The sequence below is a fragment of the Dermacentor andersoni genome, chromosome 3 (assembly GCF_023375885.2).
Source record: "Dermacentor andersoni chromosome 3, qqDerAnde1_hic_scaffold, whole genome shotgun sequence".
NCBI classification, from domain to species: Eukaryota; Metazoa; Arthropoda; class Arachnida; order Ixodida; family Ixodidae; genus Dermacentor; species Dermacentor andersoni.
The window spans coordinates 75189107-75209467 of NC_092816.1; the positions used below are offsets into that span (position 1 = coordinate 75189107).

The 20361-nt window shown below is 47.8% G+C and overlaps 1 protein-coding gene across 1 annotated transcript in view; it reads right to left on the minus strand.

Moving 5' to 3' along the window:
* LOC126545015 (uncharacterized) overlaps positions 1-20361 on the minus strand; it is a 466980-nt gene that overhangs the window by 225634 nt on the left and 220985 nt on the right. Inside the window, exon 3 of the mRNA XM_055061783.2 lies at positions 3866-3928. The gene's annotated coding sequence lies outside the window, so the exon portion shown is untranslated. The remainder of the gene's footprint in view (positions 1-3865; positions 3929-20361) is intronic.

Sequence of the window (20361 nt, forward strand, 5' to 3'; positions counted from 1 at the left end):
TGAGCGTTATACTGCGTAACTGCTCCAGAAGGCTTAGCGATCGTTTGGAGCATCGTACAAACACAAGGGCGTTGGAATGTGAACAGAAAAGCAAGATGGCGATGTCTTCTTCATAGTACTTCATAGTAGGAGCTGCAAGAGCCTCGCACGATTTACGTGCGCACATGGATTTCACAAGTGTTCCTTGTGAACTTCTATTCTTGCGGCTGAAATTTTATTGCGATAGCAACTATATGGACGTTCCAGGCGCATTTCTGTCGTCGCTGTCGCCGTGAGGTTCCGTATGAATGAAAGTGTGTGAGGGTGAGCCGGTGAACGCGGTTCAACCTAGCGTGCGCGAGCGAGGAACGCGGCCCGGATGCGTGCCTTCTCCAGTGGCGCGCCACGCGAGGGAGGAGGAGTCTTCTTCTCCGGCGGCTGCCAGAGTATCTCGATGTCCTCCTCGCCCGCCACTCAGAATGGAGACATTGCGGCGTCTACTTCGGCCACGCAAGGCGCGGACGCCTTAGTAGACGCTCTGGCGGACGCTGTAGGGACGCGTTGCCGGCGATCGTGTGTCTTGAAAGCAGTATGCGACGTGCTCAAAGTGCGCGCCCGCGCGGGCCTCATCTTCAAAACGATCTGCGATGTTTGCAGTGTGCGCGTAGCCGGTAGCTTCGTATGCGCTGTGCTTTCGACGTTTCGTTCGCGTTGAAGCGACCGATGTACGAAGGTCAATTGGCTCGCGGCTGCTGCCGCGATTCCTAACTACAACGTTCTCACAGACAGTTTTTAGCTGTCATTGAGTGAGATGCGTTCATGTTTACATGTGCGCGGTTGGCACCATGCTTGTTAATTAAGTTAAAACACGTTGACGGGCAAGTTGGTTTCAATCCATGATACGATGGGGGCGAAATGCAAAAACACCCATGTACTTAGATTTAGGTGCACGTTAAAGAACTCCAGGTGGTCAGAATTTCTGGAGTCCTCCACTACGGCGTGCCTCATAATCCGAAAGTGGTTTTGGCACGTAAAAACCCCATAAAGAAATCCATGATAGAATGAGTAAGCACGACTGAACAAGGACGTAGAAAGAAGCAGACACGCAATGACAGCGCTTTCTCTGCGTGTGTTTCTTTCTACCACTTCATTGGGTCACGCTTACACATTCTATCATTGTTAATTTAGTTAGGAAGCAAATGTTTACAAGTTTATATGGCCGATAAAACTAACATCCTTAATTCGTACAGCTACCTACTAATTTGCTATCGCAATCGGTGCTTCGCCTTTCCGGCGGAACTGAGAATTTTTATCTCGCGCTGACGTCATGGTGATCTTTCGTGTCCTAGACATCTTGCGCACTTTGGTGCGATGTTATTCTAAATGCGTAAGCATTTCGACGCCTACCCAACCGTCCGTCACGCAAGACGATAGCTTTCAAGATAGGGCTCGCAGAAGTGAGCGAATTGACCGTCGTGCTGCCTCTCGCTTCAACGTGAACTTGGAGGCGAGGACACAGCGCGCACGCATGTATCAGCACTCGCTGCACTGTGTCCCCATTGCAGATCGCTTTTAAGATAAGCCTTGCGCGGCCGCGCCATACGCCGCCGCCGCCGGAGTATACGGTTGGTCCCGATTGATAATGGTTTGACGCTGACGGATAAGGCGCTAAAAATCGATAATGGCTTATTTTGTTGATATCATTTTAATGTCATAATAGCTTTCTAGCGTTAGTGGCTTTCTATGCGCTTTGCTGTGAACTCAATTATAGTATTTCAGCATGATCAGAGACTAACGATTGTCCCAGGTCACGGGCTCAATCCGCATGATTAATTTATATTGTTTTATATATTACATTGCGTTTGTCGTTAAAGCAACGTGTATTTGTTGTGTCCAGTTCTTAGTATTCGTGTAGTGTGTTGCATTGTAAGCTTCTGGAGAATGCTATAAAATGATACTTTTTATTTATGCTGTTTTTCATTTAGCATTCTTAAGTTACGATTTGGCATAGCGAAACTTTCAGTAGCAAATTTCCTCATAATGTTGCAGTTCGCGAACAATGACAAACAGGTTGTTCTATGAAAAAATTAAAAAATACAGAAGTTTTTTTCAGTGAGATAACTTCGACTCTTTAATCTATAGACGAAGTATTCGCAAAGCAGTGCGCCCCTATAGAGAAGTTCGTAAGAAATGAGACCGGATCTCTTTTGTTACGAACTTCCATCGCAATAGCCAACGTGCAATAAACAAAAGCGGCCAGCCAATAAAATGCAGTTGCTGTCAAATAAAACAGTACGAATTAGCGCCCTGCATCTTAGTCGAACTACACAACAAAACCGCTCGTAACGCAATACGCTTTTGAATGCGCGATTCCTCTAGCGCGTAGCAATGGAAGTATTAGGTACAATGCCCGAAAGATTGAGCGTTTTGTTTCAGCAACTTTTATTGGAGGCAGCCATCTTTTTGTATAATTAACAATCGTTGCAAATAAATACATGCACTAGCGCGGTGCCTCCAAGAAAATAAATGTACAAGGTCACTTTGCAGCCCTTCTGACTAAACGGGCTGGCTAGCAATGGCCGTGTCTTGCAGCGAGTTAGTCACCGAGTGAAGTGAAACTTATGAAGGTCAAAGTGGGCCGAACACCTCACCCACCGATCTCCAGTCTTAATTGTTACCGCCACCAGATTTTTACCGCTCGATGCTCCTTCCGTAGCTCTTCAAAACAGAAAAAAAAAAACGTCGCAGCTTCGCCAAAAATGCGAAGTATAATGGTTTTATCTGCCCTATAAATTTGGAAACATGCGCTTACTAACTAAACTAACAAGCATGGTGTCACGCGCCCACAAGAAAACATGAACATACTTCACTCGATGACCGCACGCACTAGCTTTCAAAACGCTGGAGAGAGAAAGCGCAGCAGCAGCAGCGAGCCAATTGACCTTCGTGCTGCCTCACGCTTCAACGTGAACTAAGCGGCGAGAACAGAGCGCACACGAAGCTATCAGCCCTCGGAGCACTCTGTCCTCATTGCAGATCGGTTTCGAGATAGGGCCCCCGCGTGCGCGGTGCCTCCCCTGGTGCCTTGTGTAGAAACGCTGGACTGTGCTGAGCGCAATGACGGCTGAAATTTGCTGTCGAGGTGAGATAGAACGTGCCCCCCCCCCCCCCCCCTGAAAGTCTACATCACTATTTACTTCTCATGAAGGGGTGCACAGGGGTTAGAAACGACTTCAGTGAACACCTAGGTCAACACACTCGGGAAAATTGAAAACATTTAAGACACTTGTGCATGCGGCAAAGCTTATATTTATTGAGCCCTAAAAAAAAGAAACATGTATTTTTGCCTGCGTGTGCACTTGGTATACACAGGTGTCGCGCTGAGGGTGTCTGCGTTCCTTTATGTGAATGCTCAAAAAGTCAACGGCATCCAGCACATCAATAATTCACTCGTGTTTCCTATGTCCATGCCCGCAAAATAAGTTGAGAAAAGCTTGACCGAGCTACATGTTGAATTCAATTTGTTGGTTCGAGTTATTTAACACATTAGGCTTAATTAAAGATACGCATCGGGCAAATCGAAAGTACTTGGTTAGCATATAGTTTCGTTATATTGAGCCTTCACTGCACTCTGCTGTGGAACGGGAAGCGGTTTGGCAAGGCGAAATGTCAGTAGTTGGGTTTCCTTCTGTGCATAACAATATGCAAATACCCCATCTATTTCAATGAATTGTTCCGGAAGGTTTTGTTAATTTTACGCCAATAGTCGATATCTGCAGTCCTTTACAAGTTAATTGCGTTGCAAGTTCGCGATTAACAGTCTTCTCGTCCTGTGGCGCGCGCCGAACACGTTCTTGGCGCCTCACAATGGCAGAGTGTCACATACCTTAAGCTGACGACCGACCTCTGATTTGGACTTGCAGTAGCGATGTGTCAGTGCAAGGGTACCCTGAAACGTAACAGAAAAAGACGGCTCACGTTAGTAACTCCTTCAGATGACTTATTGACGCCACAGATGTCAAACATGCATTTTAGGATGTAATGAGTCATTCATATTCATTTCCTCAGGCTGATTTGCCACACCCTGCTTCATTCTGAATGTGACAGTGAAGTGGAAGCTAGAGCTGGTACTGGCCAATCAGGAGCGAGGTATTGCGAAATCGTATGACCCACTGCGTGACAGCGTCGTCGTGCACTCCGTTTAGAGTGCAGTTTCGAGTGCACAACGCAACGTTATTTTGAACTTACACGCTATTGGCAGGCAGGTTTTGTTGGGGGACGCTGGTGGTGCGTAGGTACTCGGCCACGGAGTACGCCACGGTCTCGGATGCTCGCTGAGCGAGAAACAAGGTGCCTCGTGCGAAGTGCGGGGGCAAAGAGTTCGACCGCGAGTGCTACTTTCCGTTGCTGAGAGGATGCAACGTAGTTGTGTTCGACTTGTGTTACGTATTTGTAACACTTACTGGCGACAATCATGCTGCACCTTTAGGTAGTCCATTCAGTGCTCGCACGTGTCGCTGAGAAGGTCGACCTAAAGCACCACACGCGCACTTCACACTGCGGGTCGTTATTTCCTGCAAGTCTGACCCCTCCGATCGTATATCTTAATACATTACCAAGTGTGCAGCAGGCTTTCGCATTCACGTATTACAGGCGTGTAAGATGCTGCCGAATTTTCATAACGTGCCTATGAGATTTTTTACACATCGTCAAGGCCTTTTCTCGCGCAAGTCGGACTAAAAATTTTCTGGAGCATGAGATTTTTCGAGAGTTTTTCCCGCACACCATTAACACGGCGTTATAACAGTTATACCGAGAAGCGACACGAATCGCCGCAGTGGTAAGTCACGTTGAGCTGGAAAGCAAGTCACATTGCAAATAGGAGTAAAGTATTAGATGCACCATGTTGTTTAGTTGCATGGCATTGTTTTTTTTTTATCATGCGAAGCTGGGCCATGTTCACTTCAATAGTGAACCAATTCTCTGGCGGCGCATCATACATCACGTCTGCCACTGTCGTAACTCCCTTAAAAACTCTAACACCTTCCTCTAGAAGGTGTCGAGTGCCCAATGACCCACAAGGAAAATGAGGCACCTTCACAATCCGATCAAAGATCGTGACAGGCAAGATATTTCGCTCCCTCACCAACTCTCTCTGTCTCTTTCTCTCTTTCTCTCATATGCACTTACGCACACGCACGCACTCAAGCAAGCACTCACTCCCTCTGTGGAGACGATGTGAGAGAGAGAGAAATGGATGCACAGAAAGGCAGGCAGGTTAACCAGAGGTAGTTCCGTTTGGCTACACTGCACGGGGGAAAGGCTAAGGGGGATAAAAAGAGAAAGAGAGTGGAAGGGGGAGATAGACAGAAAGATAGACGAGCACGAAAAACCGCGTACACTACAGAGAGGTAGGGGGTGGCGTTCTTAAGTCTATCGTTTAGCCCTGTAGAGCGCTGGAACCTTAATAACGCGAGTAAGGCCTTCAGTTCGGATGTCCTTTGGGAGTACTGACCTAAAACTTTGAATTATAATAGTGGATGATTGTCCAACTGGTCCGGTCCTCTGCAGGTCACTCGTCTCTCGGCACTATATCGCGGGCAGACATAGATAATATGTGCGAGCGTCTCATCGCTGTTGCATGTGTCGCACGCAAGGCTGTTGGCCATTCCAATAAGGAAAACATACGAGTTCGTACACGAAACGCCTAGCCACAGACGGTACAGCATGGTCTGTTCACGTCGTGGTAACCCAGGCGGCAGGTGCGTCCGTATGTCCGGAGACAACGAACACAACCGACACATGGGGATAACGTTGGAGTCCTACAGAGGCAAAGTAGATTCACGGGACATCAGTCGCAGCCCAGCCCAGCCGCAGCGTCTGTTCGCGAAAGTGGAATCAAGACACGTTGACCACTTTCATGTGCAGATCGGGTGGCTTCGTCGGCATGGTCATTCCCGCTAATGCTGCAATGTCCTGGAAGCCATTGAAAGATTATGTTGTGTCCCTTGTCGTGGCTGCGATTATATATGTGTCGAATTTCTGAGGCCAGTTGTTCATTGGGTCCGTGGCGCATTGGGCTTTGTATGCACTGAAGGGCTGCCTTAGAGTTACTAAAAACTCCATTGTTGTAATGGTTCCTGATTAGTGCAACCAAGTCAAGCACGGAGTGCCGCAAGTTCTGCACCCGTCAGTGTGGTGTGACATGAAGTTTTTAATTTGATTTCTTCAGATTTTGCTGGGATGATGACTGCAGCAGCAGAGCTGTTGAGTTTTACCGAACCATCTGTGTAGACATGTTTCCGGAATCTGTGCACGTTGTGAATGTGTGCCAAAGTTGCTTGCTTCACATCTTGCAACGACGCTCCAGCTTTCTTTCTGATGCACTTGCAGTTGCGGCCGGTGCAGTCACCACAATGGGTCTGATAATCATGTAGCAGGCGTAAATTGTGATGACAAGTACGACTGGAGAGGTATTCTGTAAGAGTCCACCTAGTGGACATGTCCATTTCGTCTGCTGCTGAGAGAGAGAGAGAAAATGATAAATGAAAGGTAGGGAGGTTAACCAGGACTGAGCTGCTGAAGTCTTGATTGGCTGTGGCACCTAACTGCTGCGGACGCCAGCAGAGCAGCCCAGCCAATCAAAACTTCAGCAGCAGACGAAATGGACATCTCCACTAGGTGGACTCTTACAAAATGCTTCCCCTGATGTCTTACGATACTCCTGGCAAAAGCAAGAGTCTTTGCTGGAAAGCAAGCAAGATGGTGTGAGGGAATCCGAGTCAAATGTCGGATGTGTGTTCTCAGGACATCTGTATCAACGTATGCTGTCAAAGGAGCGTCTCTGGCAATGGCCACTGTCGCAATCGAGGACGTAGTGTTTGGAATACCGAGGAAAGCTCTGAGTGCTTGCGCGTGCACACTCTGGAGTTTGCGGATATTTGGAGTGCAAATATTTCCCAGTACAGGTAAGCCCTACCTCAGGAAGTCAGAAAACAGTGCTTCATATAGTTGCAGCATTGATGGCACTATTGAGCCCTAGGTCTTCGCGCCGAGAAATGCAAGAAGGTCCACAATGGCGGCCAAACGCTTTGTCATGTACGAGACGTGAGGACTCCAAGAAAAGTGTCTATCAATGATGACGCGAAGAAATCGGTGCGTTCGTCTGTATCGTACAGCTTGGTCATTAATCCGCAAAGCATATGATGCTGGAGCTTTCACGTGAGACGATGTGAACGTTGCGAAACGTAATGCGGGTGGAGGAGAGTTTAGCTTGTCCCATTGAAGGACGGCGACAACAAGGCAAATGTCGCCGCAAAGGCCGGAAGAGAAAGCTATTAAGCTGGAACTTGATTCAAATTGCGGAAATAACCGAAAAACGGCAGGAGTGCCGGAAAAGAAAATGAAAACAGGGGACAGGATACATGCTGTCGCGGACGCTGCCCCCTGATCTATCCGTACGAATAACAGGGCAGCTGGCAATCATTTTCTCGATTTGCTGATTCCACGATGCTTGTTTCTTATCTCATTTGTGTTGACCATTGTTTACCCGCCTCTTACGATGTACGCAGTGCCATCAGGATCGCTTTTAGCAAACCGATCAACATAACAATACGCCTGAAAATCGAAAAAACAAAAATGTAACGTGCATGCGGGCCAGCTCGTGAATCAGAGTCACTAAGATTGTAAACTGCGACTGGAACCAAAATTTAAAAAAAAATAGAAGCGAATGAATTCGAACCGCCAAAGCATTTTTAAAGTAGATGCCGATGATTCTTTTCGTCATTGTTTTATGGGGCGTCATAACCTTGCAGAACTCAGCAATCAAGAAAATTAGGGCGGCGAAAGAATCTTGGGAGGCCATACTCGCGGCCCCGGAATCGGATGACCAGCACAACCTGGTGTATCAGGCCAGGGAACCGGCAATGATCAACGACTGTACTGAGGCGGTCGCCTGCCTTTGGTGAAGAATGAAGCAGTTCTCACTCACTGGTTGAGATCATTAAACGTATGCTCTCTCTCTTTCTCTCTCTCGTGACGCCAGGGCGTCCTTGAGCTCCATTTCTAGTGCATTACACTCTTTAAACCATATTTTGATGTTGTTTGTGCCCATGATTTTGTTAACGTTAGCACTCAGTATGCTGTTCTGCGGTTAAGATTGTTTCTGTTGTTGTTCCTGTTCTTGTCTTAGTTTAACCGGGAGAGAACCAGGACAGTTTACAGTGGAAAGCGAAAACCCTGGTTCTCTCCCTTTCTTAGGTATCTTCATTAAAAGAGAGCGACAGAAGCTGTCCTTTCCCGCATTAAGAGAATCGACACATAAGGGGCCATATCTCCACTTTAATTCTAATCGCTCCACCTGCCATAATTTTTCGGTTCTCCGAAGCCTCGTCAAGAGAGCGAACAGAATTTGCGCCCCCCCCCCCCTGGCACCTCCAGCAGGAAGAAAAGAACAGAGTAATGCGTGACCTTGGGATGAGCGGTTATGCAAAGTCACTTCAGTCACCGCGTCCTCCGCCGACGGAACGAGAATGAAAGGAAGGCGGCGGCTGCCGAACGCCTCCCCCCCCCCCTCCCGCCCCCGACAATGGCGCCGTGGTTCATCAGCGAGACATTCGCTCGTGCGGCACGAGGGGCAGGGATTGTCGGCGCTCAGAAGCCTCTCTCTAGCCTCCAGCCTCGTCCGAAAGACCGCGTTCCAGTCGAAAAGGCGCACGGCATTGTGTACAAGATTACCTGCACCGAATCCCGCTCGTCGTACATTGGCGATACTAAAGACATGCATTCTGTATGGAATTCGTCAACAAAAGAGTGACATTCGCTACCTAAACAAAGAACGCAGTGCTGTGGCATAACACCGCGAGCTTTTTGATCAGCGGGTTGGCCCCGACGGCGCTGTCGTCTTCGAGAGAGAAAACAAGCACCTGCAGCGGCTCCTTTTGGAATCCTGGCACATGCAGAAGATGAAAGGTAACATCAATCGATGTTACCGTCAGGAACATTTCCCGCCGCCCCCGTCCCCAAGGCCTGTGTGCCGGGGACGGGGAGTAGGGGCCTCCTTATCCGGCGGTACAATAAAGTTGCTATCATCATCATCCGCCGTTTACTCTAAAGGTGTGCGAAAAACGCCTGCGCGCCTGTCAATGTGGCCAAACCCCTATAAGCACTGCTATACGCTTCACGCCATCTCACCTCTCAAGAAAGCGCAGCTCGGGCTCCGAGACGTCCAGTATTTGAAATAAGCTTTGGTTGCAGTTTTCTTTCGTTTTAATTCACTTGTCAACAGCCAGGCAGGTATCTGCCAAATATTTACCTTTGGTGATCTGTTTGAATGTGCACTGTAATTATCCTCCATTTATTCTAGCACTCTAAGGGCCCATATGGGCCTCGATGACATCTGAATTGAAACAATAAGAAACATTATATTTCAATTCACATGAAAATCATGGCCGCTGCACTTCAACGCGCATTGAAGTAACTGAAACAACTTATCCTTGCCATCACCAAAACAGTGTTCGGGTTACAAAGTACTTATGACGACGTACTTTAGAAGCAACGCTTCTCGCAACGTATGCCTACAACGTTTGCAGCGACAATGGAAAACACGTAGGGCAAACTCGGATAAACATCTGCATCGCCGTTCCAACGATTTACATTAAGCAGACAGTCAAGGCAGAGTGTGAAGTGACACAATGCTTCGCATATAAGCAGTCTTTCGCCTCACCGGACGATTTTATCACTGAGACATTTGCCGGGACATTTCAGTTCATGAATGTTCGCTGCGCCCTTCTTTGATTCCGAGAGCGACCTTCCAGGAAGTGCCGGCGTTGATTCTGCCTTCTGCGTGGAGCGACTGGAAACAAACGAACGGATCGTTGCAGCATTCGCTAACTATTAACGAGACCTGGGGCCCTATAGCGTAAAACTATTCCAATTTGTGTTTATTCCAATCTCTTGGCATCACATTTACGTAACCGCCGGCGCAACCATCGGCCGGTGACCCGCAGCGTTGCTTGAAAAGCCCAATCAAACGCGCTCCTCGTTTATAGGATGTCACTTTCTTTTGATTTCAAAGTTCATAGCATTGCCAGCATTGAGCAGAATTTGGTATCAAATTTGCTGACAAGAGGCGAGGAGCACGCTCAAGTGGAGAGGGTTTCAATGGGGCCGAGCCAGTACAGTGAAAGCAGATAACCGGATGAGCAGGGTGGTGCTGGTGTCTGCGATTGATTCGCTTCCCCTTAGCTTGTGGTGGCTGGTCGGGAAGGGCGGCGGCGTGCAACGGAAGGTTAAAAAATACCAGCAGAATGGATCCTCAGCAGAGAAGAGTTTGCAAAGTGATGTCGCATACGTGCCGAAAGGGCTCGATAACGCTATAGTGCCACGGAAAACTGTTTATTATCCCCAAATAATTTCATGCTCCGCCTACGCTCCCAGTTGGTGGTGCCCAATCAATCAGCGGGCAGCCATCTTTCATTCCTTTCGGGGCGGAGTAGCCTCCGGCTATTCATAAAGAAGTTCAGTTTTGTTTGGCACACTAATGCGTCTTTAACGCGTACACGTCACTTCGACGCGGTGAGTTCTTGCGGTTTTGTGACCTCGTGTGAGAGACAGGCGAAGTGTGCGCAGACCGAAAATGTTTGATCAATGGAAGATGACTGTGTCAAAAAAGGCATCGAATCAGAATTATTTTTCTTTCGTTCGGTATAATCAGGCATAATCAGTCTGCACACATCATATCCAATCCAAAAACGATCCCACAACATTCGCATGGAAAGGTTGTGGGATCGTTCCCCACCTGCGGCAAGCTGTTTTTTCACCCACTTTCATTTCCATTAATTTATCGTTTCATTATTTCATGTTTTAAAGAGAAGTAATTTCCCCTATGTTGTCCTTTGTGCCTTTGTTTGTCGGCTTGTTATGATATGATTTATCCGGATTAATGGCTTTTGTGCCACGCTACTGTCCCTTCTCACGTACCTTCCCACGTCAGTAATAAGTTTGAAATATAGAACAAGGAAAACCTGGAGCGCAAATCTTGTTGACAAGGAACATAAGGCCACCAGAAAGCGTCATAATTTAGTGAGGGAGTGTAAGAATGTGGGCGCGAAACTTAAACATTTATTTTGAAGACAATTTTATTTATAATGCTGCCGTATTCATTGTAGCAGCAGTTCAGGCTGTGTTCAACCATTTGATAATCTTACTATTCAGTGAGAGAACACAGTATGCGAAATGACTCGGCAAGTGAATTTTATCAACATCCGCCGTGGTTCCTCAGTGGCTATGGTGTTGGGCTGCTGAGCACGAGGTCGCGGGATCGAATCCCGGGCAAGGCGGCCGCATTTCGATGGGGGCTAAATGCGAAAACACCCGTGTATTTAGATTAAGGTGCACGTTAAAGAACCTTAGGTAGTCGAAATTTCCGGAGTCCTCCATTGCGGTGTGCCTCATAATCAGAAAGTGGTTTTGGCACGTAAAACCCCACAATTTAATTTTAATTTTATCAACGCCATATTGGAAGGTATTCCACAACATCCAGACGTCTCTTGTGAAATAATCTGTTACGAAACTGTCCGTGCAAGTGGCATAACGTAACCAGAAAATCATCAATTTCTGCGAAGGTTGCACAGTTTTCAATACAGTGTGTACGAATTGGTCTGAATGGTGATTTAATTGCCAAAATGCAATAATGTTCGAGATGACAAAATTGTACTGGTTCCTCAATGGCGAACAAGTGCGTTTGAAAACTTTCGAGCTTCCAGTGCAGAAATCAAAACAGAATATTTATTTCTTCATTTCAGAGCAGGCTACAAACATGTCGAAATATGATAAGGGTAGATTGTTTTTGTTTTGTTTTTAAATAAACGCAAGGCTAACTTGGAAGTCTATACAGCTGTGTCAACAAACTGCGAACGTGGAACAAACAGCTTATATTGGACCATCGAGGCAGCCAGCGGGGCATGCGAATGAATCCTCTTTTATGCGGCTGGAAGTAATTAATAACTGTAGCAAGTACATATGTTCGGTCTTCATCGAATATTAGAATAAGAAAAGAGGGTGCACATAAAATAATTATGAAACAGAGGTACTATTAGATGGAGAAATCAAAATTTCGAGTATTCGCATATCTGCATGTTATCTACTCGTATGGTCTTTCAATCCCGATAGACTTTCGGTGCTATGTCAGTCTTTTACGTCATAACATAATGTCAGAAAGGGCGCTTGAACCCGCAGCAGCGCGGTGCAGCGCTTTTACGCACGAATCGTTTGCTGACGCCGAAAATAGACGACAGCCAAGGAAGCAGCGGTCACGCCCAACGTTGTTGCCGAGGCATTGCGAAAGGCTTTTCAAGCATCAGCGTCAACACGCGTCGAGCGCGTGTTCGCGCTAATTGAGAAATACGCCTAAAGTTCTGGAGGAGCTCGACGTTCGTATACAGCGAATAGTACAGTCGCTGTATACGATTTCAGTTCGCTGATTTCATATTCAGTTCTCACATAACTGTTCGATTGACGTCGACGCGTGTCGGTGTCTGTGGCATTATCCCATGCTTTGATATCACGATGTAGCTGCCATTTCGTTCCTAACCGATGTTTCAGAACACGGTTTCTATTAAAACTACGATTCAATTTTATCGTTAGAATGTTGGACCGGTACTCGTGCTTCTGTGCAACAACGGTGCTCTTCGTCATTATAAATATACACAAAAAGAAGCCTGTACTTCGACGTTGCCGCCCAGGCTGAAACACAGGCCGTTGTTTCTCGACCCGGTTTTTTGTTTTGTTTTTGTACGTGCGCCTGCGCGTCTTTGCGACTTATTAACAATCAAATCAAAGGAAGAATTACTTCTGTATACATATCCAACGGCAGAGAGAGAGAGATAATGATAAATGAAAGGTAGGGAGGTTAACCAGGACTGAGCCCCGTTGGCTACCCTACACTGGGGAAAGGGAAAGGGGGACTTAAAGATTAAAAGAAGAGAAAGTCCACTGGAGATATCAGTCGGACACTCAGTCCGGATCACAGACGCTGACTCAATCCGGTGCAGCGCGGTGCAGCGCTTTTACGCACGAATCGTTTGCTGACGCCGAAAATAGACGACAGGCAAGGAAGCAGCGTTCACGCCCAACGTTGTTCCCGAGGCATTGCGAAAGGCGTTTCAAACATCGGCAGCATTTATCTGCCACCATTGGGGCTGACGGTTACAGGGCGCGTTCGTCGACCGCCAAAGTCCACTGCGCATCTCTTACGAATCTCTTACGCCGGTTTCGTCTCGCTGGCACACCGAAGCGTCACTCGCATCGATTCCCACAGCGCGTGGGATCTACATGACTTTATAATTTTTTTTTACAGCGATGGCTGTCACGGGGGCTCACTCTCAGTCGTTGTGATGTCCGTTGCTGGCGCATGTGTTTGTCATAGGAACCCCCAAAATGCCTTGCCGGAAGTTTGTAAAACAAAAAAAAAAAACAAAAAAAGAAAGGAAGAAAAACTTTGCAGGCTCCGAGTGGACTCGAATTCTGTTCGCACAAAGTAGCAGCACTCGGAGGTTTCAACTCTCAGCCATATCGTCAGTGCTGCAGCAGAAAAAAGGCACGTCGACCTGGAAAGCGCAGCCGCGCTGCTTATTTATAGCCTGACCCCAGATGATCCGCAGCTCGCTTATAAGTTATAGCACCGAGGTGAAATAACTCGAATGAAGCCAGCAGCAGGATGGGAGAGACAGGAAGGCAGCAACAGCCCGTTTCTCTAATTCACACAGCGGGGAACGCCACCTCCATGGACGGATTGAGCTGCTCCACTCTACAGGAGATTGTTCCGCGCGCACGTGCGAGTGTTTACAACAGTTGCGGCACCAAACAGTGCAAGATTTACTGCGCATGCTATTGCGCCGATGCTATAGAACAGAAGAGAAAAAATTATTCCTCGACAGCGACGATTGGCTGGTGCCACGGTCTGCAGCTGATCGACACGAAGCTGGAAGAATTTAAACGAAGGCAGCGGTGAAAAGAGAAATGCAGGATACGAAACCGAGGCAAGAAGCCGCGTCTCTCCACAAGAGAGCAGCGCCACGTTTACAGACACAGACAGCATAGACTAAACAGTCGACACCGAAGAAACATTTTGTTTTTAAAACCAGATTGCTCCCTTGCTGTTGCGGAATGCTTACACCAACCGTTATTAGACAAAGTAGTACAGTGGCTACTTCCTATAAAATTGCAACAACTATACAGTCACTGCTTCGCATTATGAACACAACAGCAATTTGTCTTTCTCCACCTTTTCGCGACTCTCCCTTCAAATTTACATGGCCTACTTCACTTTGATCCAGGAACGGTATATTGGCAAGCTTCCTCCAACTTTCTATTTTCCTTGTATGTCTCTATATGGTGCAAATCACATACCCCGTGCGTTGACATCAGACGCACTTCCGATATCGGCGCCGTTTCTGAGACGGTTAACGATTTGGAGAGCTATAACGTAAATCTATCCCAAACTTTCCCGTTCCAATTTTGTAATAATCCCTAAACTATCGGTCGAGAAAATGTCGGGCCACCCCCAACTTTGCCTGTGTGTTACGCGACGGCACGAAAACCGCGATAGCTCCCCATCTGATACGACGTGTACAGACTGATTATGCATGATTAAACCAAACAAAAGATATTTATTCCTTATTTGACACCTTTTCACCATTAACACTGTGCTATTGGTCAAAAGATTTCGGGCTGTGCCCACTTCCCCTGTCAGTCACGCGATGTCACAAAACCGAGAAAACTCGCCGCGTCACGGTGACGTGTACGCCTTAAAGATGCATTAGTATGCCGAAAAAAGCTGAATTTTTGTCTAAATAGCCAGAGACTGCCCTGTTCCGAAATGAATAGAAGATGGCTGCCCACCAATCTCTCATGTACCGCTACTCGCACCTGCCGGTGAGCATGGATTTCTTTCCGTATAATAAACATTTTTGTGTGGCAGTAACGTCATCGAGCCCTATCCGCACGTATAGAACATCGCTCTGCCAAAACTTCTTTACTGAGGATCCGTTTTAGCGTCATTTTTCACATGCCATTGCAAGCCGCCGCAATTTTCGGCCAGCCTCCGCAAACTGGCGACAAGGGCAGGGGGAAGCGGACCAATCGCAGACGCCGGCACCACCCTCTTCATACGTTTATCTATTTTTACTGTGCTGGCTCGGCCGCATCGAAGCCCTCTCCACTTGAGCGTGCTTCTCGCCTTTTGTCAGCCAATTAGACAGGAAGAACAGGTACGTGCAGGTAATGTTATTCGTTTTGAAAGCGAAAAAAAGTGACTCCCTATGAACAAGGAGAGCGTTTCATTGGGCTGTTAACAAAGACAGCGGTGCGGGTCACTGCCCCGTGCTTGCGTCGGCGATAACGTAAATTTGACGTCAGAAGAATGGAATAAAAACAGATTGGAATAGTCTTACGTCATAGGGCCCCTGTTCTGTTACTTAGCGTAAGAGAAAGAACAGTGCTGTGTACCCTTGTTTTTTTTCCCTCCCACTTGATAGTGTTTTGATTATACAAAAGTAATTCCAAGAGAAAATGAACGCATTACAATAATTTAAGACAGTTCTCTCTGTCTGAATAACTGTGGTAGGTGTTTGGCTTTGGGATATAAAGAACGCTTTTCCGGGAACACGCTACTGCGTTAGGTAGACATCTTAGAGTAGCCAGTTGCAGTTGCTCTATGGCGCTGAGAAGTGGCAACTATGTTAGCTGGCGTAACGTTAAACAAAGTAAGTCTTGCGGTGTCGGTTGAAGCAAACAAATGCAGATGCGAGCGAGCCATTCCTTTTCTAGAAGAAGAGAACTTTAGTCAATGACTCTATACAGCCCGAGTCGTCTTCGTCTGCGTAGGTGGCATTGGGTAGCAGCGAAAAAGCGGAGGGACACGACCTCTTTCTTCCTCCTTTTTCCTATACTACCTTTTCCTTATTGTGGTTGGCTTTATAGCCCTTCATCTCCGCGCCGGTTTATAGAGGAGGGGCGCAGAGCCAGGTGTCAGCCAGTCATTTCTGCGGCAGCTCATAAGGACAGGCACAGTATCATCCAGACGCATCATTTTTGGTGCGGGAGCGTTAAATGACTCATTGAGCGAAAAAGCCGGCGGCGAGGATGTAGCACCCGTCGCGGTCGCTTAGCTGGTGAACACAAGGTCGCGGGATCAAATCACCGCCCCGGCGGCCACATACCGATGGGGGAAAATGCAAAAAAAAAAAAAAGCCCATGTCTCGTGGACTAAGGGCACGTGAAAGATCTCCTGGTGATCAGGATTCATCGGGAGTCCCCCCACAGGCGTGCCTTATAATCGAATCGTGGTTTCCGCACGTAAAACTCCAGAATTCAATTCGTCTGAAGCTAAAGAACGTGACCTAAACTCCCATTCTTTATTGCGATAGAAGTTATACGGACACTCCAGGTGCATTTCTGCCGTCGCCGTGAGGTTGCGTATAAAGTACAAGGGCGATAAAAACATCGCCGCGCGTCGTATGCTGTATGTGCGAGTGAAAGCGTGCGAGAGTGAGTCGGCGTAAGCGGCTCAATCTCGCATATGCGAGCGAGGAAAGCGGGCCAGACGCGCGCCTTCTCCTGTCGTGCGCAAGGCCCACAGGCGCAGCCGTGCGGGCGTCGGATCTTGAAAGCGATCTGTGACGTGGCCAAAGTGTGTACCCGCGCTAGCCCCACTTTCAAAGCGATCTGCGATGTTTGCAGAGTGCGCGCAGCGCCGGTAGCTTCGTATGCGCTGTGCTTTTGACGTTTCGTTCGCGTTGAAGCGAGAGATACACGAAGGTCAATTCGATCGTTGCTGCTGCCGTGATTCCCCACTCCAGCATCATGACGCCGAATTTCCGCGCTCATCAAGCGAGATGTGTTCATGCTTGGCTGTGCGCATGTGACACCATGCTTGTTAATTTAGTTAAAACACGTTGACAGCACTTGGTTTGAATCCATGACAGAATGTGTAATCGCGACTGAACAAAGACTTAGAAAGAAGCAGATACACAACGACAGCGCTATCTCGGGTTGTCTCTTTCTTTCTACGTCCTCGTTGAGTCACGCTTACATATTCTATCATTGTTAATTTAGTTATTAAGCGAATGTTTAAAAGTTTATACGGTCAGTAAAACTGCCATCCTTATTTCGTATAGCTATCCACTAATTTGGTATCGCAATCGGCGCTTCGTCTTTCGGGCGAAACTGCGACTTTTTTTTTTTTTTTTTTTTTTTTAGCGCGAATGCTTGAAATGACGCATTGAGCGAAAAAGACGTCACTCGTGGCACCACGTGACGAGTGCGCCTCGCGCGCTCGCGCCGTTGTATAGCGCTTGTTTGCTAGAGCTTCAACGGAGCAGGCGAAACGGAACACCTGCTGCCGCGATAGCGCGCGAAGTGTAGGGGAGCGGGCATCGCCGAGACGTCCCATCACCATTGCACATCGACGGAGCAGAAAGCGTAGCTTTCTAGAAGCGGTAGTTAAATGCTGTAAGTTTGCCCATTTCACACCTGTATCTCTAGCGCAAACGAAACCAACGCGCGCGTCTAAGTGTAGGAGCTATTACGCAAGACGGCAGGAGCACCCAGCAGCCATGGTCAAAAAAGAAAGCATCGCTTTGAAATTTCCGCCAAGCCCTCGGTCATTCCAGCGACAAACAACAGCGGTCGTCGAAACGATTAACGAGGCGAGCCCATAACACCTACAGCTGTCAGACAGCGAATACAGACGAACGTTCGCAATGATATGGCACTACATGTCGTCGAAAGAGGTCGCGACATTCTATTTCGCGGGCTTGAATTATCGGAATCACATTATTGTCTTGTCTTGAACCACCTGACACGAACGTTATTGAGCTCTCCGCATCGCATCGCGTTTTTTTTTTTTTTTTTCTGCGCGTTGCCTGCATTGACGCCTCACGCGACGAGAGATCGTTGCGTCCCCGGTGGGCATGCCTATATAGAGGTCGTTGTCGCGTGAGGGACGTAGCTGCAGTGAAAGGTGACCTTCGCGCCGTCAGATACAACTGTCGTGTCGTTTATGACGACCTGCATGCGAAGAGACGCATGCAGCCACAGCACAGATTTCAAAATCCTTCTCCAGTAAGGCACACTCAGTTGGTGCTCAACGATGGTTCTCGTAGCACATTTAACACGTCGTTGATGATGTTGTTGTGTTCGTGGCCTCAACACCTGGCTAATGCTCACGAGGGGAATATAATCACACTGAACATAATGAAGATTATACACAACAAAGAACGAAATAGAGGAAAAAGAGATAATAAAATCTGAGGACACCTAAGCACTTATTATATGAGTTGTGAATGCGAAAGCATTATTGTTCAGTTGAATGCCGCTGAGCAGTACTTCGGGTTATGAACTCCTCGCGCACAAGAGAGCGCGTTTAGGCGTTTGGCGAACGTCACCTTATAGATGGTACACTTAAGGCCGGTGCACTTCGATCCGTCAGGTCATGCTACCTTGCCCAACTGCCATAGAAACTAATGGGACGCTCCCGAGTACGCCATGGGGACTCTGACATCATCGCTTTCGTCACGCCGGGCTTAGCAATGAAAATTTCGGTCCAAGTAGCAAGATGGCATAAAGTAGGATGCGCAGACTTGCTGTCAGGGAGGGGCTGGTTTAGCCTTGTGTGTTAGAAACTCAGGTTCTGAACCTGGGGTCGTAGGTTGGAAGCTCACTACCACCCACGTTTCTCATTTCGGACTTATTCTGTGTTTTTATGCATTAATTTCTTCATAGTGTTTACCGAGGCGAGAACGCAGGCGAGAACTTGCACGGACAAGGAACGAGCGGAAAACACAGGCTTCCGAGAGCTAGGGTGACGTGGCGTCGCGGCGATGCCCTCTTCTCTCACGCAACATCTGGCGCGGCAGCGCGGCAGAGCAGGGCGTTTCTTTTTGCCCGCTCTGCTCTGTCAAGGCGCGCACAAGACGTGGCGACGCAGCCTATGGACATTTAGGTGCCATTTCGCTGCTACAGACGCCGGCTTTTTCGCTCAATGGCCTATTTTGATGACTCCACATTAAAACAAAACGAGGACGTCGCACAACTTAGGCATCAGAAAATTTTGAGAGGCCTTATTTAATGAAGAATAAAGAAAGTAATGTACACCCCGGCCGGCACACCCACAGAAGCGTAACCTTACGGTCACTTCAATGAACTTATGCGGAAGGCCTACAATAAACGAATGGCGAACACCCAACAGACACGCGCCGAAGGATGATTTAAAGAAACGTCTACTCCTTTCCATACCCATTGCGGATTTCGATATTTTGCAAAATTTTCGCCGTAAGCGTGACAGCGTGAACGAGTAAAGAAAATCATGCCCCCACCCCTCCGCCTGTTAGGGCTCTCATACTGCCTCCACTCAATCGACTCCTGCATACAGCTATAGAATGCGCGTCGAAGTCAAATGACAGTGCCTAGCGCCTCCTGTCCCATCGTTACCCGCCGTGGTTGCTCAGTGGCTATGGTGTTGGGCTGCGGAGCACGAGGTTGCGGGATCGAATCGCGGCCACGGCGGCCGCATTCCGATGGGGGCGAAATGCGAAAACGCCGGTGTACTTAGATTTAGGTGCACGTTAAAGAACCCCAGGTGGTCGAAATTTCCGGAGTCCTTTCCTCCACTACGGCGTGCCTCATAATCAGAAAGTGGTTCTGGCACGTTAAACTCCCATAATTTCATTTTCCCATCGTTGACAGTTGCTCTACAACATCGCGTCGTATACGCAGTGGTTCTAAAACTGCCCGTGGCGATTGCACGGGGTTAGTGAAATTTCCGGTCAATGAACGTCAGGCGGCTTAAGCAGCTGTAAACAAAATATTTTAGTCAATATTTCCTGCTTAATGGCTGTGGCCACTCTTATGCGTCGCCGTAGCGCTTCTGGCAGCAATACTGAGGACGACATTCGGCACGCCTGAAGAGCAAAACGACTCACGACAAGGTTCGAGGCGGCAACAAAAGCTTTAGGATTTCTCGTTCCCTTTCTGAGAACACACAATCGAGTGATTATTTTTGTGTTATTGAAAGGCGTTGCTGGCAGTTCGTTCCGAGGACAGTGAAGAGCAAAAAAAGAAAATGCAATAGATGAGAAATTTGTTCGTCGCTAGTAATAACTTCTTGGCAACAACATTGCAGCTTAACAAGGCCAGACTATGGACCCAGTGAAAGCTGCTGGAGCAACTTCGCGAATTTCCGGCGGGTTCACATATGTTCTTTTGCAATAACATCCGTCTTGATGATGCACTTTGGACGATGCGGCACATCGACGCTTCCGTAAGGAAGCTGTGATCACAAGAATTCCGCTTGAATAAAGAGGACTTACGTGGAGCTCCCTC